This window comes from Myiozetetes cayanensis, unplaced genomic scaffold (genome assembly GCF_022539395.1).
Source record: "Myiozetetes cayanensis isolate MyiCay16 unplaced genomic scaffold, myiCay2020 scf23, whole genome shotgun sequence".
NCBI lineage: Eukaryota > Metazoa > Chordata > Aves > Passeriformes > Tyrannidae > Myiozetetes > Myiozetetes cayanensis.
Window position 1 is genome coordinate 8,622,770 of NW_026087445.1, and position 24,774 is coordinate 8,647,543.

The window sequence follows — 24,774 nt, forward strand, 5'->3', positions numbered from 1 at the left end:
CCTTGTTCCCATTATTATTATTCATAGTGCCTGCCACTTTCACCCCAAGAGGTCACAGCCAAAACAAGCCTCTATCACCCTGGGCTCAGCACAGGAATCAGTCCTTTTCCCTCAGTCTGCAGAGGGCCAAGGGGCACCAGGGGGATGCAGAGCAGGACAGAGAGGAAGGAAAACAAAAAAAGCCCCAAAACTCAGTGACTTCACAGGAACTTGTAAGGGGTCACAGCCTCTCTGAGCCCTCCAGCTAAGAAAGGAATCCATTACTAAAGGAATTATTTCAGTGGAATTTCTCCATGCACTACATGGAGCACACCAAGACCCAGAGGACAGTCCAGGAGAGTATTCCCAAGCAACGGGGCTTTGAGCAGCCGGAGAGGGGACGGGCAGAGGGAGCAACACCCACGGGATTTAGGGCAGCAGCAGCTCTTGGAAGTGCCCCCTCACCAAGCAAATCCACACTGTGCCCTCTCCTGCCTTGACTTTCCCTGGTTTCTGCTCCCTCCACACCCTCCCTTGGCAGGGTTAATGCCTTTGCACCGCAGGCTCTGACGAGTTCCCCGAGAAGCTGTCAGATGGATCGACACCACTGTGAGCTCTCCTTTGTATCTAGGACTCCTCCCTGGCATTTGTCTTTAAAAAGCAACACCATTTCTACGAGAAGTTGATTAATTCCACTCGTTATAATTATTCTCACAAACGAAACACCAGCTATTCCCCCCTGTGAACACGGGGGATAATGGTCCTTGCCCTTCGCAGCGAAGCGTTTCAGTTCCAGGGGTGAGGAGCTCTGTACCAAGTGCTAAAGTGTTATTATTAAACTGTCATTAAAAGCATTTCAGGAAAAGTTCACAAAACTGCAGGGATTTCTGTCATCACAGTGGCTGGCTGGGACAGCAGCTGGGCTGAGTGTTACTGCCAACATCACAACGGTACCAAATTCCCTGTCCCTGTTCTGGAGTCTCAACTGGAGCCACGACCACCTTCGGAAGGGACTCACCTCCACGAGTTTCCTTGTTTCACTGCCCTGTGGGACTACTTCCCACCACAGTGGGATTGGGGGGCTGCTCCATCCCCACTGCACTTCCTGAGGGTGCTCAGCACCACAGAAACCCACCAGGAGAGAGCCTGGAGCAGGGGAACACCGATACTCACTGCCACCACTGCCACCACCCCACAGCTGCCAACCAGTGCTGCAGCAAACACCAGGCCCCTGGAAGATCTGCATGACACAGGTAGAAATTCACTGGCTGGGTTTTGTTCCCTCCCTTCCCCTCTTTAGTCTTGGCAACAGAGCCAGGCAGCACAACCAAAACAGCACCAGGCAGCAGCTCCCTGCATCTCCTCAGCAGAGTTTGGGAGACTTCCCTAACAAACCAGAGCACTGGGGTTTTGGAGAAGAAGGAACACCTTGGAAAGTGCAGAGGAGAGTGTACTGAGCAGCAGCAAGAGAGCTGGAAACAGAAGGAAGCCTTTGAAGAGCTGGGCTGATGGAGAGAGATGGAAAAATTATGTAAAGTAAGAAAACACTGAAGCCACTCACTTAAAACTTTGAAACATAAAAGGTTAACACAAAATTGTAAGAGAAATTTCAAAACCTTAACATTAGGAAACTAGGCAGTCCTTGGCATAGCAACTCAGCGAATCCTAGAGCAGTCCTAGAGAGATAGCTGCATTCCTCACAGAGAAAGCAACTCAGCAAATCGTAGGATGAGCCAAAAGTCAGCCTGACCTTATTGTGTTTGCCAAAACTGCCTTAAAAGGAGAAGATCGAAAGAAAGTTCAGAAGTTTACAGTGAGGAAGACTCACACACGACCCCCGCCCAGAGGAAGGCAACAGGAACTCCCACCGTGAAATCTCCCCAAATTGAAGACTCCGCCCAGACTCCGCCTTCATATGAATATTACAACTAGATGTTGCAATTTAATGAATATGCATGATTGTGTTGTAATCCTATACTCAAAAACTGTATAAAAGAGCTATGCTGATTGTACACGTCGAAGCTCTTTGCCCAGGGCGACCTGGAGAGCTTCCCAACGCGTTGCAATAAAATACCTCCTGCTTTAAAGAAACAAACTTTGTCTCTAAAGCAGTTTCTCCGTGCCTTTTGGGGCAAAATTTCGGCATCATTTTTGGCGAGCCAGGCAGGAGGTTTTAGTCCTCCTGAGCCGGGGCCTGGGGGTCTAGGGACTCTCTGGGCCCTGCCGGCGGATTTTTGTCGGTAGAGACTCCTCAGACCCCTCGGACCTACGTGCGACGGCGGACAAGAACTCCTGCTTTAAATTAAGAGGTATTTTGCTTTATATGTTATTGTGTTTTGCTTTATACGTTATTGTGTTTTGCTTTATATGTTTTCGGAATAGAAAGCGCTCTATTGAGACGGGGGTAAGACGTTACCCCCAGGGGAACGCTGAGGGGACGCCCCAGCATATAATCCCCTACGGGTTAGAGTCCCGGCCTGGATTTGGCCACCCCCAGGTATTTTGGGTTAGAGTCCCAAAAAAAATTCGGGTTAGAGTCCCGGCCTCGGGGTGGGCTTCCAGGTAATCGTGGGTTAGAGTCCCACCAGAGCGGATAAGTTTGCCGGCAAAACTTGTCTGTTGTATCGCTTGTCTGTAGTATCGCTTATCTGTTGTAGTGTTTTAACTAATCTGGGATTATTTCCAAACGTCTGGGAAGGTTTTGATAAATTCTGGGAGTGGTGCCAATCTCTGGGAGCGGTTCCAATAGCTGCTCTCGAGAAAGGGCTTTGGAATGTAAAGAGAAAAAAAAAAAAGGAAAAAAAGAAAAGAGAAAAAAAAAAAAAAAAGAAAAGAGAAAAACAGAAAAAGAGAAAAAGCTAAAAGGTAAGAACGTTTCATCTAAAAGTGTACAGGTGTGAATGCGTGTGAGTGAGACGTGCAAATAAGCACGAAGTGAGTGCGGAGTCCTAATCTGCGGTTCCTGTTCTTCGCGAGAAGCCAGGCCAGAGACGGACGAAGCGATTGGAAACTGTGTGTATGAAGTGTTGACAAAAAAAAAAAAAAAAAAAAATCTGGTTAAAACAAAGAGATAGATTTAGAAAAACAGCAATGGGAGGCCAGCAGAGTAAAGATATAAACATGAAGACCCCCTTAGGGTGTGTCTTGAAGCATTGGAAAGAATTAGGGGGAATTCCAGGGGGAAACATAAGTAAAAAGACACTTTTAAAATACTGTACACAGTGGTGGCCTCTATATAAGTTGGATGATGATGAAAAATGGCCTCCGGAGGGAACAATTAATTACAACACAATTTTACAACTCATGTTGTTCCTCCGTCGGCTAGGCAAATGGGACGAAGTAATGTATTGCGATATGTTCTTCACCTTGAGGAATAAACCAGAGTGGCAGAAGGAGTGTGGGGTGAATGTAGCACCCCAAGATCCCCTGGTACTGGCCTTAGAGAAAGATAAGAAAAACTTAAAACCTAAGCAGCGTTGCTGTGATGCCTGTAGTATTGGACAGCAATGCCTTAAATTAACGAGGAGGGATAGCGGAAAAGAGAGCGAAATAAGCTTATGGGAGTATCAGCCATTCGCGCCAGGATATGGGGTTCCTCCGCCCAAGCGAAGGGGAGGCGAAAGAGACACTAGTCTGTTGGGAGATATGTCACTAGAACAAGACAGGTCCAAGAACGGTTACAGCCCCCAAAGATTAGAAAACAGCTGGGAAGATAGTAGCCCAGCAAGATCGGAGAGTTACGGGAGAGAAAGCGGATCACAGAAGCTGAATAGTCCACAAGGCTCAGAAACTTACCGGGAAGAGAGTAGTCCTCTCAGTTTGGAGACTAGGTGGGCTTGGGGCTAGAAAATCGGGAAAGAAAGAATAGCCCACCTAAACTGAGAGGAGATTGCAGTACGCCAAGAGATGAAAACACCTCACGAAGATCAGGCAGCCCGCCAAGTCCAGGCAGCCCGCCAAGTCCAGGCGGCCCGCCAGGACCAGGCTGCCTGCCAGGATCAGGGAGCACCAGAAAGGGGGGTAGCTTCCCTGAACTAAGATGCAGTGATGATGATGATATAGTTAGCCAGAACAAAAAGCAGACAACTCACAGAAATTGAGTATAGTCATTCAGATAGAGGATAAAAGAGAGATACAAGGGACAGAGGAGGACAAAGAGGACAGTGTCTCAGAGCGGGTTAAGCGTAGACAGCGTCTCGTCCAAACACAGAAGGAGAGGCGGCTGGACTGTGTAAACCATGCCAGAGGGTTAATAGAGGATGATTTGGCGGAAGGATCGGAAACTGAGAATGAGGAACAAAAACAGAAAAAGAGAACAGGGAAGAGAAAGAATAAAATAGATCTCGAAACCCAGGAGAAAGATCTTGGGGAAGGGACTAGCAATTCATACTATACTAGATCGGCAGCACGGAAGGAAGCGAAAGAGAGAGACGAAGGTTATATGATAGCTCCCCTCAGAAGGATAATGCCTATTGCAGGAGAACAGGCACGAATAAAAGTACCATTTATAACAAGCGATCTAAATAGCTGGAGAGAAGAGGTAAGAAATTTCAGAAAGAATCCAGAGGGAGTAGCCAGGAGGTTTGAATTACTGGCAAAGAATCAGGATATTGATTGGGAAGACATAGAGGTAATGCTGTCAGAATTAACAGAAACAGAAAAGGAACTCGTGTTAAGAACAGGAAGAGAGCATGCTGCGTTACTACCAGAAAGAGTAGACGTAGTTTTCCCCAATCGAAACCCAGAATGGGATCCGAATAATCCAGTCCAGTATGGGCGGCTGGTGCAATATAGAAAGCTAATAGCAATTGGTCTGCGAAATGCAATACCTAAAGCCATCAACTGGACAATGCTATATGATGTCAGACAGGGGAAAGATGAAACCCCCTCAGAATTTCTGGATAGACTTAGGACAGCTATGAGACAGTATACACCCCTCGACCCAGCATCGGAAGAAGGGAAGCAACAGTTATTGGGGTTAGTAATGGGACAATGCACCCCAGATATCAGAAGGAAATTGCAAAAGCTTGAGCACCCGGAAAATAGAAACCTAGAAACATTGATGAACGAGGCCTGGAAAGTGTATAACAACAGAGATAAAGAAGAGAAGAAAAAGGAAGATAAAAGGTTTGCTCGAATAGTGGCAGCAGTAGTAGCAACCCCAAATGTAAAGCCTCCACAATCCAATACCAGAGGCAGAGGTAGAGGTTACCCAGCAAAAGGGAGCGGGAGAAGAGAATCTCAACCCCATCTGCCTGGGATAAAACCAAATCAGTGTGCTAATTGCTGGCAGATAGGACACTGGAGACGAGATTGTCCTCTGCTAGGAGAGAAACCTGCAATCGCTACCATTGCACATCAGAACAGTGAATGAGGGGGACCGGTGAGTCGTTCCCTAGCAGACCCACTGGTTAAAATGGAGCTAGGGGAAGGTGAAAAAGAATTAAACTTTTTAATAGATACAGGAGCAACATTTTCGGTTTTAAATCAAGAATTGGTACCCAAAAGTGATGAATTTGTACAGGTCGTGGGAGCGACAGGCCAACCAGAAAGAGCCTACTTTCTAAAACCTATTAAATACAAAATTGGGAAACAAATGGGAATTCATCAATTTTTGTATTTACCAAATTCTCCAAAGCCTCTACTAGGTAGAGACCTATTAGAGAATTCAGGGGCTGTAATAAAATTCAATAAAGATAAACTTGAATTTCAAGTAAATGATGAACAACTAATAGCAGCTTTAAGTTTGACAATCAGCTATATAGAACCAAAACCTGAAAGTCATAGCATTGAACGCATTATGAGTGAAGTATACCCACTAGTATGGGCTACTGATGTACCTGGAAGGTCAAAACGAGCAGCTCCTATTAATATTGAGTTAATACCAGGAACAAAACCGGTAGTAAGAAAACAATACCCGCTGAGGTTGGAAGATAGAAGGGGAATTGAACCAATAATAGAGAAATTTCTAGAACTAGGATTATTGGTAGAGTGTGAATCAGATTTCAATACACCAATCCTACCTGTTAAGAAACCGAATGGGACATATAGATTAGTCCAAGATTTAAGGGCAGTGAACGAAATTACAAAAACTTTACACCCGGTCGTAGCAAATCCCTATACTCTTCTAACCAAATTGAGGGAAAATTTAAAATGGTTCACAGTATTAGACCTAAAAGATGCATTCTTTTGCCTAGCCTTAGCTCTGACAAGCCAGAAAATTTTTGCTTTTGAATGGGAATCTGCTAAAACAGGGAGAAAGACTCAACTAGCTTGGACTGTGTTACCGCAGGGATATAAAAATAGTCCCACGATTTTTGGAAACCAATTGGCCAAAGAATTAGAACAATGGGAAAGGCCACTGGGAAATGGTACCCTTCTACAATATGTAGATGATTTATTAGTAGCAACTGAAACAGAAGAGGAGTGCATTGAATGGACTATTTCCCTGCTAAACTTTTTGGGCTTAAGTGGATATCGAGTTTCTCTACAAAAGGCACAGCTGGTACAAGAAAAGGTGATATACCTGGGATATGAAATCTCCAGGGGACAACGATCTCTAGGCACAGCAAGAAAAGAAGCCATCTGTCAGATGCCCAGACCAGAAACGGTAAGAGATCTGCGGGCCTTTCTGGGAATGACAGGATGGTGCTGATTATGGATTCATCAATATGGAATACTTGCCAAACCACTATATGACTTACTAAAGGAGACTACGAGTACCTTAACCTGGACTCCCGAGGCAGAAGGAGCTTTTAAAAGACTGAAACAAGAACTCATGAAAGCCCCAGCCTTGGGTCTTCCAGATGTAACTAAGCCGTTTTGGTTATTCTCCCATGAGTGGCAGGGGATGGCTCTGGGAGTTCTAGCACAGCAGTTGGGACCACATAAGAGAGCTGTAGCTTATTTCTCCAAACAATTGGACGAAGTAAGCAAAGGCTGGCCTGGGTGCCTAAAAGCAGTGGCCGCAGTGATTATCAACATAGAAGAGGCCAGAAAGCTTACGCTAGGCCAGAAAATGATTGTGTTAGTCTCTCATACTGTCTCAGCAGTGCTGGAACAAAAGGGTAACCATTGGTTATCGCCTTCAAGATTCCTAAAGTATCAAGCCATCCTAGCTGAATCAGATGATGTAACCATTCAAGTAACTAACATTGTCAACCCAGCTTCATTTCTAGAAGGGAGAATTCCGGCAGAACCTCTCGAACATGATTGCCTGGAAACGATCGAGGCGGTCTATTCCAGTCGTCCAGACCTCAAGGAGGAACCATTTGAAGATGCGGACAACTGGTTCTCGGACGGCAGCAGCTTCGTGAAGCAAGGAGTAAGAATGGCAGGCTATGCAGTGACCACAACAGAAGAGGTAATTGAATCAAATCCCCTACCTGCAGGGACTTCGGCCCAGAAGGCAGAACTGATTGCTCTTACCCGAGCCCTGGAATTAGCAGAAGGTATGCGAATTAACATTTGGACTGATTCTAAATATGCTTTCTCTGTCGTACATGCTCACGGAGCGATTTGGAAAGAAAGGGGACTATTAACTGCCCAGGGGAAAACAATCAAACATGCAGAAGAAATTCTAAGGTTGTTAGAAGCGGTCCAACTCCCAGAACAGGTGGCCATAATGCATTGTAAGGGACACCTGAAAGGTAACACAGTTCCAGAAATAGGGAATAGGAAGGCAGATGCAGAAGCCAAATTAGCTGCTGCAAAAACTGAAGAAATAACCATAACAGCTTTAATACCGGGAGAATTAGATACAGATTTTCAACCAAATTATCAAGAATCAGATCAAAGATGGATTAAAAAGAACAAGGGTAAATTGTTAGACAACGGGTGGGGACAGTTAGAAACAGGTCAACTAATAATACCTGAAAAATTAATGTGGCAGTTTGTAAAGACAGAACATGAAAAAGCCCATTGGGCCTTGGACCCACTCTATCAATATTTACAAACCCGAATAGCAGGACCAAAACTCTTTACTACAGTAAAATACGTCACATCTCAATGTGAGCGATGCCTAAAGAATAACCCAAATACTGGAGCGAAGGTACATCAGGGAGCCATAAATCGAGGTAAATTCCCAGGTGAAGTGTGGCAAATTGATTTTTCAGAACTCCCAAGAAAAGGGGGGTTTCGATATTTATTAGTATTAACTGACACATTTTCTGGGTGGCCTGAAGCATTCCCTTGTAGGGCAAATAAAGAAAGAGAAGTAACCAAGGTCTTACTCAAAAGTAGTAAGAGCAATAAGTAAGGCATTACAAATCAAGTGGCAGTTACATAATTTTTAGAGTCCATTTGAAATGCTGTATGGAAGACCTTATGCTATGCAGATTGTAAATGGAAATGCTATAGACCAAATAGGTAATCAGTACATTTATGATTATGTAATCACTATAGGGAAACATTTTGATAAAAGTACAGCTGTGGTGATAGAACATCAACCCAAACAGCCTGATTGTGAATTACACCTGTTCAACCCCAGTGACTGGGTATATGTTAAGAATCTCTTAGGAAAACCCCTACAAGAAAAGTGGGAGGGACCTTTCCAAATCCTGCTAACCACCTTCACCGCGGTCCGGATCAAAGAGCGACCTACATGGATTCATTACTCACGAGTCAAGAAAGCTCCGGAGAACAAGCAAGAGGAAGAAACAAGCGAAACACCAGCATCTGCAGATAATTGTTTGGGTACCAAGCCCCTGAGTAAAAGTCCTGTGTGAATATGGACACGGCACTACCATTAGTGGGATATTTTTACAGGGCATTTCCCAACAGCAACTCAAGTATTCCACTACCTTGTGCACCCAATACTAATCATAACCATAGCTATGCTTTTACTAACACTCACAAACATATACCTATGGAGCAGACTGAAATCCTTAATGACAAAAACCCAAACACTTTAGGCAATGATCCAATCTTACCAACGTCCCTTAGAGATTAAAACTTGACGAAAGAATTCGTAAGTTATAAGAAAAGGGGGGAATGAAGCCACTCACTTAAAACTTTGAAACATAAAAGGTTAACACAAAATTGTAAGAGAAATTTCAAAACCTTAACATTAGGAAACTAGGCAGTCCTTGGCATAGCAACTCAGCGAATCCTAGAGCAGTCCTAGAGAGATAGCTGCATTCCTCACAGAGATAGCAACTCAGCAAATCGTAGGATGAGCCAAAAGTCAGCCTGACCTTATTGTGTTTGCCAAAACTGCCTTAAAAGGAGAAGATCGAAAGAAAGTTCAGAAGTTTACAGTGAGGAAGACTCACACACGACCCCCGCCCAGAGGAAGGCAACAGGAACTCCCACCGTGAAATCTCCCCAAATTGAAGACTCCGCCCAGACTCCACCTTCATATGAATATTACAACTAGATGTTGCAATTTAATGAATATGCATGATTATGTTGTAATCCTATATTCGAAAACTGTATAAAAGAGCTATGCTGACTATACACGACGAAGCTCTTTGCCCAGGGCGACCTGGAGAGCTTCCCAACGCGTTGCAATAAAATACCTCCTGCTTTAAAGAAACAAACTTTGTCTCTAAAGCAGTTTCTCCGTGCCTTTTGGGGCAAAATTTCGGCATCAACACATCCAGAGCTTGCAGGCAGGCTGCGAGCCTGGAGGGGGACGGGCTCGTACCAGAAGAGCCTTTGATTTCTCTCCTCTTCCAAGTGTCCCCTGCATTAACATTTCAAATGTTAACAATTTCCAAGTGTTAGTGCTTAGAAGAGACGACCCAGGACTTCAGAAAGTGCCCAGGAACAGGCAGCAGTGCCCTGTGGTTTCCCTCCCAGCCAGTGCCACGAGCAACCCCAGCACCGGCTGCTCCCACTGATGGGAGGGCTCGGCGGGTCCCCCCAGGGATGAATGGAGGGGATTCCCAAACAAAACCCCTCCTGGCTGGCCCGGAGGAGGGAGGGCAGGTCCCCTTCACCAAGTAACTCCCCAGCTACCCGGGGAGTTGGCGAGAGCCCTTATGTAACTGCGACGCAAGAGCCTCGGTGCTGAATCCCAGAACTGTCAGCGCAGCCTTTGCAAAGCCATTTTTACCCCTCTAAGTGTGGCTCATCAGCGACCAGCATGAAAGCTGCAAACCCACTGTGTTAACTTGGGACTGCTTAGCAGGGAGAAGAGAAATAGAGCAGACCTGAGCAGCTGGAGAACAAATATCCCTACAAAGCCACGGTGCCTCCGACACGGTTCCCGTTTCTGTGGTGCATTTTACAAGCTCACAAGCAGAGCAATGAGACCCTGAAGCTTTACAGTGACTCCTAATCTCTTTCCACTTCTTCCCAAAGCAGGTTAAAATGGCTGGAGGACGAAAGGGGAGGTAAGCTGTGTACCTGTCACAGCTGCTGGAGCCAGCGAGGAAGTCAAAAAGCCCCGGGGTAAAACCTAAATATATATCTGCAAGGGAAGCAGGAAAAGTCTGCAGGCAGAGCACGGTAATCAGGCACGGCCAAGTCACTTTTCCAGGTGAGTACATAACGGGGTCACGATCTGCTTCCCAAGATTTAACGAGCCCAGCGCCGGGGCCTCACCCAGGCGGAGCTGGCAGGGACGGGCAGCGCTTCCCAGCGCGTGAGGGAGCACTGCGGGCACGGGAGGTGCCAGGGCAGCACCCAAACCCAGCTAGGGGCAGCGGGGGGCTCCGGGATCCCCTCGGCACAGGGGGCAGCCGGCTGCGTGACTGCCCTCCCTCTGCCAGCAGCTGCTGTTTGCAGCAGCGATCTTTGCACCGTAAATGTTTATTACCTCAAGCGTTTGGGCGGTACTTTCCTACCCCCCTGGAGTCTGAAAACACCTTGGCAACACCTCTGGGTACCACTGGCAATGCTCGCAGGAGCGGTGGGGCAGGAGAGGTCCTGCACCCAAACTGGGTCAGGAGGAGAATTAAGCCCGAGCTGGGGGTCAGGAGGAGCTCCAAGCCCACAGCACGTGGTGGAATGACCATGGCAGCTCTCTAATGGTCCCTCCAGCCTCTCCAAGGGTCTGAGCCCCTGCAAGGTCAGGACCTTCCCCTTGCTGCCCTCCTTCTGCAGGTGGCTGAGCACAAGACCCTGAGAAAAGGCAGGGATGCTCTGGGCAGGACAGGCAGCAGAGCTCCAGCTCCTGGGGTGCATCATCCACTCACACTCTGCTGCAGGGGATGCCCTGCTCCCCCAGGACTCAGCCCACCTTTTCCCAGGGGATGTGACAGGCAGCAAGAGCTGGAAAGGTGCCTGGTGCCTCCCCACACGCCTCTCATGAACCCTTCCAGCCCAGCAGCAAAGTGCCCTCAGGAGCTGGAGATACTCATAGTGTTCCATCAGCCACAGCAGCTCCCTCCCTGCTGCAAAACACCTCCCTGGGCTCCCTGGCACAGCTCACCAGGAAGCAATTTCACCCAGACTTTCAAAATGCCAAAGTGATTCCCACCTTGCAGCCTTAAAGGACTCCAAGTCCTTTTTTTTTTCTTCTGCATGTCATTTTTGCAGCAACTTCACTTCTAGAGTGTTAAAACCATAATGAAACACGAAGCAGTGTTGACTTAGTAAATGGCACTGAGAGTTTCTGCTTTAAAGGGGGACAATTTCAGCTCCTAAAAACTTCCCTGAAACTTTTTTTTTTTTTGAAAGCCCACCAGAATTCCAAGGAAAAAAATATCAACATCCAAAGGAGAAAGTCTGGCTTTGGGGTTCTCCATCAGCTCTGCCAAATTATGTGTCACGGCAATAAAATTTCCTTCCCTCCCCAGGGTCGCTGGATCACACCAGGTACCATCTCCCAGACGTTTTTCCCTTCTGCCACCACTCTTTTTTGTACTACATTATGTAAGACAGAGAAAATGGCAAGTCCATATAAAGATAAACTCCCAGGGTGCTGCAGAAATGAGGCATGAACTCCGTGGAGTCTGTGACAGCCTCATCAGGGTTGTGTGGGAAGGACTAGAACAAGGGGTTGTACCAGACCATTGATCTCCCAGTACGTTTCTTATTTTAACTTCAACCAGAAAAATTTGCTTGCCCATCAACATCGTGCTGGAGCTGAGAGCTCTGCTGCGAGACAGGAGCCCCTGCACCCAGGGGATGTGCAATTCCCGAGTCACACTCACTCTGTGTGCTGGGAATCTGACAAACGATCTCTTTCTTTACACCTTCAGCCCAAAGCAGGGGTCAGCACCAAGGCATTAAAAGGAAAAGGAATGTTTCCTGTGTAATGCTTGGGCCATCCAAACCACCACCCCAAACAGGCACAGTGTTCCCTAAAGCCTTAAATGCAGTCCTCTTACAATATATCTACCCCTGTGGTGATCTTCTGAAATAAAGGAGTAAAATAAGGTGGGCAATGACTGTGTGAAACTCCATGTCCCTGCTGTAAGAGGCTCCAGGAGCCTCTTCTGTACAAAAAAACCCCAAAATTCTCCCCAGAAGCGCCATCCAGCTGTGCTGGATCCAGCACTCCTGCCCAGCCAGGAGAAGGAGTTGAACTAAAACCACAGAAAAAGACTTTTAAGTCAAGTTATCACCCAGTTTTGGTTCAACTTCCATGACCAGCTCATCTGTTGGGAAGGGAATATCCGCTCCAGGAGTCGGTGTGACAGCAGATGCTGTTCCACGGCTGCCAGGTCTCGACTGCCTCATACATTTACAGTAAAAAGCACGCTGGAAAAAAAAATGCCTTGGCCTGTTCTCATCTCTCACATAAAGACACACAAAAAAAAATTAAAAAATTAAAAAGGAATAGGCTGCCATTTTTTTACACAGTGTCTCCTTAAAGACTGAACTGCAAACATCACCCTCTCCATTTATATCCATTCCGGCCAGGCAGAAGCTTTCAGGACGAAAGATGGTTTAATAAACAGACATTCATAACAAGTGGCAGATCTTGCAGCTTCATCATGTGGAAAAGAGTCCATTAAACCAAGAGAGAAACTCCCTGATAACTAAGGGTGTCTAACAGGATTAAAATTAAATTCTGTTATGGCTATGTTAATATCTGCACCAGCAGGTTCAGCTGTGCTCCTTCTCTCCTTAAAATCTACTAGTGGGAAACAGAGGGAAAAAAGCTTAAGAGGGGAAGGGGAAAAGCCTTGAAAGTCAGAATAATTTGTTCCAGCTCTCCAAAGTTTCTCAAGAAAAGCAGCAATCAGGTGGATCTCTGAGCTCTCCTGGGCTCACTAACACACCCTGGATCAGCAGCACCCTCTGTGCCTTCCAGGAATCCTCCTCCCTCGAAAGGGAACGGGGGATCACACCAGGACAGCAAAACAACGCTGGGAAAGGGCACAGGGCTCATCCAGCCATGCATTTCATCTGTCTCTCATCATTCCCTGCTTTGCCTTCTCCCTCCTGCTAAAACCCTGATCCGTCCTCCCCTCACCTGCTCAGTCCCTGGGGGTTGACATTCCTTCCATTAGGAAGGAATCCCCCGCTTGGACATGCACAGGGGGGTTTGCACATGTCTGTAAGCAGAAACATTTGTGCTGCTGAGGCCTGGGAGGCTGAACATTTCTGAGCCACGGAGCTCTGCATCCAGCACTAAAACCATTTACAAGTTCTTAGCACGAAAGAAATATTTCCCACCAGAGACCGTAACGAGAGCCGACCAGAAATTGGTTTTCCTCTCCATTTTCACACAAGAGCTGCTGGCTGTAAATCTCTCCATCAGCACTGGGCAGTCCTAAGTGCCCAGATACTGTGTGGGAAGAATCCAAACAGAGTGACAATACCGAGCATTAAAAGCACTTTGGAGGAAGACGAAAAGGAGGAATCGTTGAACGCCAGCCCTGGAAGAGGCTGATGAGCTGTCACGGCTCTTTGTGTCACCATCTCACACTGACAGCGACCCCACAGATCCAGCTCATGGCAGTGCCCGTACAACAGCTCTGGGATGGCGACCTGGGTGGTCTCCACGCTGGAATGAGGCTGTAAAGTCTTTCTCCTCATGGAAAAAACCTCACGGTGCTGATTCAGTGGAACTGATGGATCTTGAGGTACCTCAGGGATGAAAGGAGGGACAGGGAATATGAACACCCCCTTTCCTGCTGACACATGAGTGAGCACATTCATGCACATATGTGTGTGAGCACCTCAGGAAGGAGATGTCCCTGTGCCAGGGAGCTGGAGCTGCTCCAGCTGACTAGAAAGACTGATCTCAAGTCATCCAAAGTGGGAACTGAAGTGTCAGGGAAGGCCTTCAGTCTCAGCAGCGTGGGTGTAATTGCATCAAGCCGTAATGAAGCGAATCCATCTCCAAAATTCCAAGCTCAAGAACGGTGACTAAATAGCTCCCTCAGATAAATGCCTTCCCAGCTATAACTTCTTGCTGAGAAACACGGGCACCACCTAATACCCACTTCTGTCCTTGAACAAACACCGTGACCCTGCCTCAGAAACACCAAACCCAATTAGCACACGAGTGCCCACACCAATTATTTCAGTTCAACTCTCTTCTGACAGCCAATTAGCACCCACTTTATTAAATCAGAAATTTTTCCAACAACGCTCCCAGCCCAGATGCAATTACACACTTCACACCTCGACTTGTGGACACTGGGCAAACTCTCAGTCTCTGCACTGCAATCACAGGCACAAACTTTGGCTGAAAGAAGTTTTAGGCAGGGTTTTAGCTCTGAAAAGCCGTATTTAGCACCTGTGTGCAGGAACCCTTTCAGGTTAAGCCGCTTTTTGCTCACCTATAAAGCAGCCCTCGAACACAGTGAAAAGGTCACTTTCTAATTAACCCGCTCTGGGGAACGATTAAGGCATTCACAAATAAGGCAGCGTGGCTTGGCCAGATGCTCATGTCCTAGTGGTAAGAGCTGCATGTGCTGGAGCAGGATTCCCACAGCTCCATGAGTCTCCCCGGTGGAAAAACGCCCACTTTTTGGCAAAGGCCCTCCCTGCTCGTAAACATTTAACCGGTGGATTTTTTTCTTTCGCTGCTCTCCGGCAGGATAACACATTCCTCAGCAATGTCACTCCTGCCCACAGGATGGCAAGGTCTCAAGCTGACATTTGCTAAACATCTTCACCACCTGCTCCCCAGAACTGTTCCTCTCTCCTAGACAGAGGAGACCTTTTTCTTGACAGCTCCTGCCACCAGGGAGACGTCTGCAAGTACCTGCCACACGCTCGATGCCACACATCGAGCCACGCGCTCCAACCGCTCCGTGACACCCCAGCAACGGGGACTGCATTCACAGGGACACTGACCCACGGAAACGAGGCTCAGGGAGGGCTGAGAGCAGCAGGTCTGCAATTTGGAAAGCCCCACTCCCAAATAAACCTGCTCGTGGTGCGACCTGGAGTCAGGAACTCCCTGCAGCAAAGCTCGAGCCAAGCGATGACACTGCTGACGGTCACCCCCGGCTCATCGGGAATAGGAATGAGCCACAGACCGAAAAGTCAGAGCTCCCTGCCTGAAGGGAGCTGCTAAATCTGCAGAGTTTCCCCCCACTGCCGCTCGGGAGCCCGCGTGGGCTGCAGGAAGTGCGGCAGAGCCACCGATCCAAACACAGCCATGCAGTGCCGGCTCCGCAGCCTCCCCAGCGCGCTCCCCCGGCTCCTCCCGGTCCACGGTGCTCAGGAAGGGAGGAGACACCAGCCCCAGGGCTGGGGAGGGGGTCTGAGCAGCCCAGAGACCAACCGAGCTGGGAAAGGACCCACGGGAGACACGGCCAGCAGAGTGGGCTCACCACACAGAGACATCCCCACCCAAACTCAACATCCCGCAGATCCCCGTCCCAGGTCAGCCACAGGTGCTGTGATGGGGCTTTGCCTCACCTTTAAGAGAAACTTCTGTAAAAATCCTGCTGTTGTGGCAGAGAGTGGCAGCACACACAGCACCCCTGTCCATCTGCAGGGGTGCAGGAGAGGGACAAGCCCCAGACCAGAGTGCCAAATTCATCACAGCCCTCTGCAAACCAGCACCAGGGAACAGCCAGCATGGGAAGAAGCACAAGCAGCACCTGAAGAGAGGGGGATACAACCTGCAGATCTCTGTTTAACAAACAAGCCCACACCAGTCAGCTTTCTGCAGAACTACACCCAAAAGCGCGATGGCAGGTGACAGCAAAGAGTCCTGGAGAGAACAACAAAATGCCAGTTTGCCTGGATTTGGGGAGGTGTTGGACAGCAGTGATGTGTGTGCTGGCCTCAAGAGGGCCCCTCCACAGTGCTGTGGCAGAGCAGAGCAAAAATCATCTGTGACAAAGGAACTGTTGACAGCAGGAGACGTGAAATCCGGCTCTGCAGTCCCACAACAGCAGGACACAGAGCGAGGGACTGACACTGGCAGCCCCACACGGGTCAGGGCAGCGATGCCACAGGGGTGAGAGAGCAGCTCACGCCTGAGATGGACACCCTGAGGTTTGCACTGCCCACACTGGACACACAGGCTCTTCCTCATCAGTTCAGGCAACACCAACAGCCTGTTTGGGGGCACAAAGCCCTCTCTGGGGGGCAAAAAGCTGCCCTGCTCCTGAGGGAACAGTCAAGGGCTTAGCCTTGATTCTCACACCACAGCTGGCAGCAGCTGCAGTGCCAGGGAGCCAGGAGAGCTGCAGTTGCAGCCCCCTGGAGCATTGGTACACCTTGGCACGGTGTCAGGGTGACAGGGCACCGTGGGGCAGCCAGCACCCCACCAGTGCCCAGCTTTACAAGCAGCAGCTGCACACTGAGCAGAGCCAGGTTATTCCTGCACAAACCCAGCCAGGTACAAACCCAACCCTGGCTATTTCTGAGCTCACGTCAGGCAAGAGTTGAGCTCATCCAAACAGCAATGCTACGAAGGGAAGAGGTGAGCGAACCTCTCGGCTTCACCTCGCTCTGTGTTCACCCTTTGCCCTTGAGCCAATCACTCACCTCAGCCAGTTCATTCCCTGCTGTGTCACTCTTTGCATTACCCAGCTGACCTTTTCATCCCTGAAATACAGGGATTGCACCCAGCACTGAGGAGATGACCACAGAGCCGCTGTGGTGGAGATGTCGCAATCCCGACATGGTGGGTCTGTCTTAAACTTTGCTTTCCACCTTCCACTCACAAAACATCACTGCCATGTCCTGTGTGACTGTCAGCAAACAGCTCCAGGCTGTCTCTTGAAGAAGAAGACAAACAGATGGCCTGTCTCGAGGAAAGCAGGAGCAAGACCAAGCAACTGCCACCCCGGTGCAAGTCCGAAGAGGCAAAGTCAACCCAAAGCTCCTGGAGTTCTTCCAGAAAGCCATGGATGACCCTCACAGAGCACTCCTGTCCCTGCACCACATGGCTGATCAGTTTTAGAACACAAAACCACTCTTCAAAATGCTTGCAAGCAGTGCTTCACCCACTACCCCAGGCCTCCTGCTCGAAGGGACAAGTTTTCTGAGTTCGAGGGGTTTGGAAAACACACCTTAAATCCTTTAACCTGCTAGGAACGTGCTAACATCCACAACCTCTCTGTCCCACCAAGACTTAGGCCCTGCACTTCGACTCTATCACCACAGACCTCTTCACTATCAATTATTTAGAGCCTAGAATAATTAAAGGGGCCGTGTTGGAGCCTATCAGGGGACCTGCAACCCTGAAAACCTCCTTGCAGCCCTCTGGCTGTGCAGGGGACATCTTAAGACACCCACAATGAGGTTGTGGGGACAGAGCAGAGAGCAGAGATTGTCACCACAGGGACCTGCCTTCACCAGGAGGTTGGACTTTGATCATCTCCCTGCAGTAAAACAGCCATAAATTTGCTAAAACGGTAACAAAATGCATCACACAAAGAGAGGAAATAAGGTCACGGAGCAGATGAAATTCAGTGCTATTATTTTATACAGAGGGTGATGTGACAAAGGAATCTGAACTCTGAACTAGCTGAAAGATAAGAAAGAATGGAGGATAATTTTTTTTTTGTTTATTGCTCATAGGCTGATAATAGAAGAAATCTTCAGATTTGGGGACTGGGAGGCTGGTGCTGCTTTCCCCTGGCACTGCCAACCCTTCACAGGCAGCACAGCCCCGTTGGCAGCTAGCAGGAGCTCTGCACAGAGCCTGTGTGACCCACTCTCTGAGCTGTCAGTCAGGAGGAACAGGAGGTATTTTCTTTGCAAATTAATACCTACATCTTTGCTACAGATCCAGCCAAGTGCCAGTGGAGCAGAGGCAAATGCAGCATGGCAGGGAGATCTGCACTTGCTGCAGGGCTTCACAGGCAAGGTGTTCACATCTGTCTTGATAAGCAGCGCTGAAAATACACACCAGAGCATCAGCCCTCTCCTTCAAGGGGACTCCTCAGAAACACAGATGTTTTGACCCAAGTTTCAGCCTTTTATTCCTCTCTAAACCCCTCTGCTGCACAGTCTACCACTGAACGACTCTCTGAGATGCCTCACAGGGGAACGCAGTGGGGGACCTATTAACCAAGGTATTTAAGCTCTGCTTGTGACCTCTTCTGCCACAACCACCCAGGGCTCTGTGAGAGAGCAGCTCACACCAGAGCAGGGCTGGCATTAGCACAGGGCTGGGTGCAGGAGGAGCAGAGCCCCCGACTCCCCTGAGGCTGCGAGCGGGGGATGCCGGCGCTCTGACACTCCCTACACGCAGTCAGTCACTGCACAGGCTGTGCAGAGGAAAAGCAACGAGCACCACCTTCAGAAGAGCAGTAAATTATTCCCCTTGGGAACAAAGATGCAACCGTGTCGAGATGAGGCAGTGGGAAAACATGGCAGGAAAATTCAACTCGTTCTCAGCAATCACAGCCGCAGCTGCCAAGCTGCTAATCCTGCTGTCACTGCTGCAGTGGTGACAGCGTTGGTGTCAGCCTGACCTTTCACCCTCACCCAAGGCCACACAACACCCCCCTGGGTTCCTGCAGGCACAGGGGTTTGCTGGGATGACACAAATCACCATGGCTTCAGCAGGTCTGTGGACACAGAGTCACACTCACGACACCCCTGGGTGCTAAAGCGACCCCACATCTTCATAGATCTCTGCCAAGATCTTCCAAGCAACCAAAGCCTCTCCCCCTGGTTCTGCTGAGCCCTGTTCCCTGCCCTTTCCCAGCAGGTTTGAGTAGCACAAGAGCTCCAAGAAGCCCCAGGCAGGAAGGAGTACCAGGACCATGCCCAGCTGGAGCCACCAGAAACATCCCCACCAGGCTTCGGTGTCCCACCAAGAACACGTGGGAGGGGATCTGTCCCAGTTAACCACGGCAGGAACCAAGACTCCCACATTCTCCATGTCCCTCTGCACTCCTTTCACAGGACCCTCTTCAATGAGGACTTTTGGTGTGTCCTGCCCAGCTGGTGGAGGGGAATAAACCAATTCATTTTGCCAACGTGCTCGGCTCTCCTTGAGTCAGGCCAGTGCCAGTCCCCAGCAGCTCCCCTGGGAAGGTGCCCACCAGTGCTCAGCGCTGGGTTGTGAGGGTGTTCACTCCTCCCTGTGCCCTTCCCTTTCCCTTTTGCCCTTCCACATGTGAGAAACAAAAAAACAGATCCTCAACCACTGCAAGGACATGACCCTCTGTCCCCCTTCCCTCAGCCAGGTGCTCTCTGATAACTTGAAATGCTGTTTTCTCTTTCAAACCCGTTCTCCCAATAAAGGGAAAAGAAACCAAAGGGAAAGTAAATAAATGGGAAAAAAAAACACCCCGGGGAAGGATGGAAATCCGAGCCCATAGTGTTAAATTGCACTAAATAACTGAAAATCAATGTTGTTCTTCCTTTTCATCAGGGCACAGCTGTACATTCTGCAGCACTCCAGGGATACCTCTGCTCGTTCCACCATCCTGCTACGTGCACTTACTTTTATTGCTACAAGGGCCCCTTCCTGACAGTAAAAACAATATCCCTGAAAAGAGTAATGACCATTTTTTTTAATAAAATAAAATAAAATAACAGATATAATTATAAGAGAACTGCATTCCTTCTTTGCTCTATTACTTTCATAACTTTCCTAACAGCCAGGGGTACCTGCCTTAAGATGAATACTCACTAGCACACCAACAGCCCACACAAGGGAACACCCATTTCAAGAACTCCAAACAGCACTGCAATTAAGGCCCCACGTCAGGACTCATCCCTGCAGCCTTTCAGAACAACTAGAAATGCAAACCTCAATTAAGAACGTTATCTGTCATTAAAAAAAAAAAAAAATCTACAAACCCAAGAAAACCCAAATCAGTTTTACAAAGCTGCCTCCAATGCTCTTCATCCCAGAGTATCCCATCTGGAGCTGGGCTGAGGAATCCACTGGCAACATATGCTGATTTTCACCCTGTTAAGGGTGAGGAGCTGCTGGAGAAACTCTCTCTGGAGAGGACCCAGAGTTGTGGAGCTCAAGTTTCATGGTCACCCTTCCATGGAAGGGGAAGAATGGGACCAGCAGCAGGTTTAGGAACACCAGCACACTGCCCCAGGAGCTTTTCCCTACTCTGCTCCAAGCTCTGCTGCTCTGGTCCTACAGCCCTGTGCTGCAGAAGAGCCATGGGGATGACTGGTGGGTTAGGATGCTCCTGGTCTTTCATTCCAGGAGCAGGAATAAGCCCTGCTGGAGGAGCAGCAGCGTGTCCAGCCTGACCCTCACGACCTCCAGCACTCCTTGCCAGCAGCTTCTCCAAGAACTTAAATTAGAGACTAAATCTGGTGTTGTGCAGAGCTGGATCTGCTAATTCCAGATATAAACCTGCACTAGCACATCTGCTACAGCCTCCACAGCCACTGCAGTAACTTAAAATATTGGCCCTTACCTCACCATCACAGAAATAAATGCCTCTAACTTCTGAATACAACCTGGAGTCTTCAAATTAGCATCTGCATCTTCCAAATAAAATGAGGGAAAATTGCCCATTAAATCAAATGTCAATGAAGTGGGGATTGAGCCACAAGCAGGAGCCTGACTCTGGAACTGCCCAGCTCCATTAATGTAATGATGCATTTGATGAGGAAATCACTTGGGGAATGTTCTCATAAACCTGCCAGGGAAAGATCCCAAAGCCTGGGATTGCAGCGCCTCAGTTTGCTCATGCCAAGCACAGTCTGACCTGTGATTTAGAGCCTCCACTTGGGGACAAATTAAAGAGACAAAGACCAGATGTCAGTTCACAAGCAAAGAGTTTTCAGGCTCTACGTAACTTGCAAGAAGAAACTTAAAATAATTCGCCCCAGTTCTTAAAAGCCTCTTTTCTGTTTTATGCAACACCCAAAAAAAAAAAATCTTTGATTTCAAACAGGAGATGTTAAAATTTTTATAGAGATGTTGCTGAATTCTTCTGCACAAGCAGCTTTCACAAACATCCTCATCCATCAAAATGATTTTTTCCTGATAATTAGCCTCAGAAAAATGCACTTAATCAAAGTGACATCCATTACTTCTCGCTACTGTAAATAGGACTGTGGCTTCTGACAATGATTTTCTGGAAAGTGTTCAGACTATTTAAATTAGGCAACAAATAAGCTCCTAATGACATTTTTTTCTGAGATACAGTTTAATTTTATTTATGGGCTTTTTTTATACGTGCCCCAACCCAGCTGTCAGCAGTGCCCAAGAAAAGAGAATGCAGGCCATCCAAAACTGCCGTAGTCAGGACAGCAGAGATCAAAGGGATGCCACAGCTTGTGGGATAAGACAATATTTATCAATTCAGCAGATGTGCTTTCTCAGCTGCCTTTAATCAGCAATTCCAGTATCACTTCAGAACAGGAGCCTTCCTCGAGCCCAGACTCGCAGCACCCCTGGGATGCTGAGCTCGGCTCCTCTCCCCTCCTCCAGCCCCTCCTGGCCTCACTCCTGCACAGCCTCCACTGCACAGAGGATTCCCATGCCCAGAGCAATCCTGTGCCAGCCATGGGAAAGGCCAGCCAGGCACCAGCAGTGCTTGTGCCCCCAGTTCTTCACCTTCCTTTTGTTTAAGATGTTACTCAACATCTTCAACTCTACCTTTACTCTCCTATTCCGGTGGCTCTGAATTGCTTTGGAGTCAACAAAACATCAGGGAGATAAGAAATGTAATACTGCCATAAGAGAGCAGAACAAATCCCTTTTTCTCCCAGGATTGAATTGACAGAACCTTCCAAAAAGGAAAGAAACTTCTGAACTGGACAGGACTGATGCCAGCCAACAACATTCCCAAAGAGAGCCTTCCTTCCCCGAGGAGAAATTACCTCCCAGCCCCCAGCAGTCAAACTCAAGCCCTGAAACAGCAGTTTGTATCCTCTGGAAATTCCAAGCTGAGGTGACAGTTAATCCTGCCTCTCTAACCTGAAGACCTGCCCTGCAGAAATGTCAAGCCCAGAGTTTGAAGACAGCCAAGCCCAAAGCCTCCCCCACGCCCCGTGGTGGTGAGCTCCAAAGATGAGTAAGATGACACTGGAAGGAGCACTTCCCTACTTGACAACTCTAGATTTGCTTGTCATTAGGCTTTTCTCTCTCTCTCTCTGTTCCACAAAGCCATTTACCTCCCACATTCCCCTTCCAGTCGGCCGTTTCCTATTTGCTTCCTGGCCAATTTACCGCATCCTCCACACACCATTCCGAGCGTTATTTTAACGCTCGTGTCACTCAGCCCACCTGCCAAAGAGCAAGCCCTGCCTGGTTAGACTGACTGGCTTCACCTTTCACGTTCTGAAAACAGGAGTAAATGAGGAGCAGCCTGTTTTACCTCTTCCACCTCACACTGACTGATTAGTTCTTTCAGTTCCCGAGGTTATCTGGACACGCTCCCTCCTCCTGCCATACCACAGCTCTCTAATTATCTACTTGTTCCAACAAGCTCTCATCTCCTCAAGCTCCAGCATTACCTCATTCCCTCAGCTCAGCCCAGTGTTGGTCTCCTCAGCATCCTCTGTGATGAGGAGGCACTAATTCATCTCTACCACAGTGTTTTTCATTCTCCAGAAGCAGCAAAACCTGCAGCCTCCCAACCTTTTAGTCCTGCTGACCCCAGAAACCTCCTCACTTTCATCATTCCCAGGGTAGTTTTCAAAAGCAGATATTTGAGACACCGATGTTTTAGGCACTGTTTTTCTAAATAAATGAGATATTTAGTGCTCTGGGTGTTTTCCCTCAGTGTTACATCTGTGAGTCCAATGAGCTCTCTCTGACCATTCACAGATCCCCACAGTGTTTGCACGGGGGAATTTTCCCCAGCACATCCCCGTAACAAAGCACTTCAAAGCCCATCTCTGAGCTGCTTATCATTTAGAAGGACAGCAAAGCCAAAAAGTCTTTCTGCTTTTCCCTTTCCTTCTGCTTTTCTCTTTCCTTCTGCTTTTCTCTTTCCTTCTGCTGACCTAAATTAGCTCCTGATCCAGTTGGTTTGGAACAGGCTCATGCACTGGTCAGAATAACTCCAGTGAGTTTGGTTCAGCCACAAGATCCCAGTGTTATTAACAACTTGGAGTGAAACTTAGCCCTAACTGCAACATTTCCCAAAGCCTCCAGCCCATCTCAGCTCCCAGGGAAGCCAAGGGGACTCCAGGGAGAAGCAAATGGGGGCTCACAGATTTGCATTCCCAAACACGCTGTGAAATTATCAATATTTTCTAGGTAAAGGGAGAATTGAACAACTAAAGAAAGCAGCACATAAAGCCACTGAAACAGAGATATCTTAAGAAATAGGGGTAATGAATTCTTGAGAAACAAGGCTAATGAATTAACAAAATAATCTAGAGTAGCTCCACATTAAAATTAAAGAGAGACTCTGAATCAGACACAAATCTAGATGAAAATGAAGGTTAAGGGGTATAACCAGTGAAACACACAAAGAACACAATCTGTAGTTCCCAGCTTCTGTATTACAGATGCTTTCAAACACTTAAATGAAAACTATTAAATCTTCAAAGAGCCAAATGAGCCGTAGCATAACCGTTCTGAAATCCAGACATTTTCTGCAGCAGGAATTTCACATCAACCTCTCACTTTATATCGTAAAACAGTATTAATGTTTAAGTGCCTCTTAAGAAAATCCAGGCTTTAAAACCTTCAGGATCACAGACTCATTTTCAAGACAGACCAATTTTACACAGCTATAAAAGTTAGGAACACTTACACAGAGCATTTGTAAATCCCATGTTCACATTCCAAAGCCAAAATCACTTTTTTCCCCCCCTTTCTTTCTGTTTTTTTTTTGGGGGGGGATGACACTGATATATATTAAAAAAAAAATGAACTTGCCTTTTTTTAAACAAGGATTACGCCTCTCTCTGTTTGCATCACACAATTAATTGGTGGGAAGAGATAACAATCTCACTGACTCCCCATTAGCACTGCAGCTCCTGGGTATTTATGATATGAACACACTTGAAGGAAAGGTTCTTGTTCCTCTCCATTTAACTGCTCTGCCCATGGAATTCACCTGCCATTCATGTCATTCCTTCTGTTGTTCACTCAACCTGCTGGCCAGGCAGGAATAGCAGTCTTGGTGCTCGACACATTAAGACCATTTCTCTGGTCAGGCCAAGAAAGGGAGAGTTGCACCACAACCCCAGCAGCTCTTTAAAGAGTTTCTCTGCTCCCATCAGCGTCCCCTGCTGCATTTTCAGCCTGGAGGAGCCCCCCCCCCCTAAACAAATGGATGTGCTCAGCCCAAACTCTGCATATGGCAGAGTTCCCCCAGCCCCCTCCAGCTCCAGCCCATTCATCTCCCAGACACCGGCCCCTTTTCCTCCTTGCCAACCCCTGACGGGACTCCTGGACGAGCTGCCCAGAATACCCACACAGCTCAGCATCTGCCAGCCCAGCACACCCACAGCTCCCACTGCCCAGCAGCTCCAGCACATCCCACCCTCCTGGAGCACCCACACGTCCCGAGGCACCCCTGCCCTCCATCC

At 48.1% G+C, this 24,774-nt stretch overlaps 1 protein-coding gene across 7 annotated transcripts in view; it reads right to left on the bottom strand.

Annotated features, from left to right (window-relative positions):
- The window catches only part of KCNT1 (potassium sodium-activated channel subfamily T member 1), an 83,974-nt gene that overhangs the window by 45,733 nt on the left and 13,467 nt on the right, over positions 1 to 24,774 (bottom strand). The window lies entirely within an intron of this gene.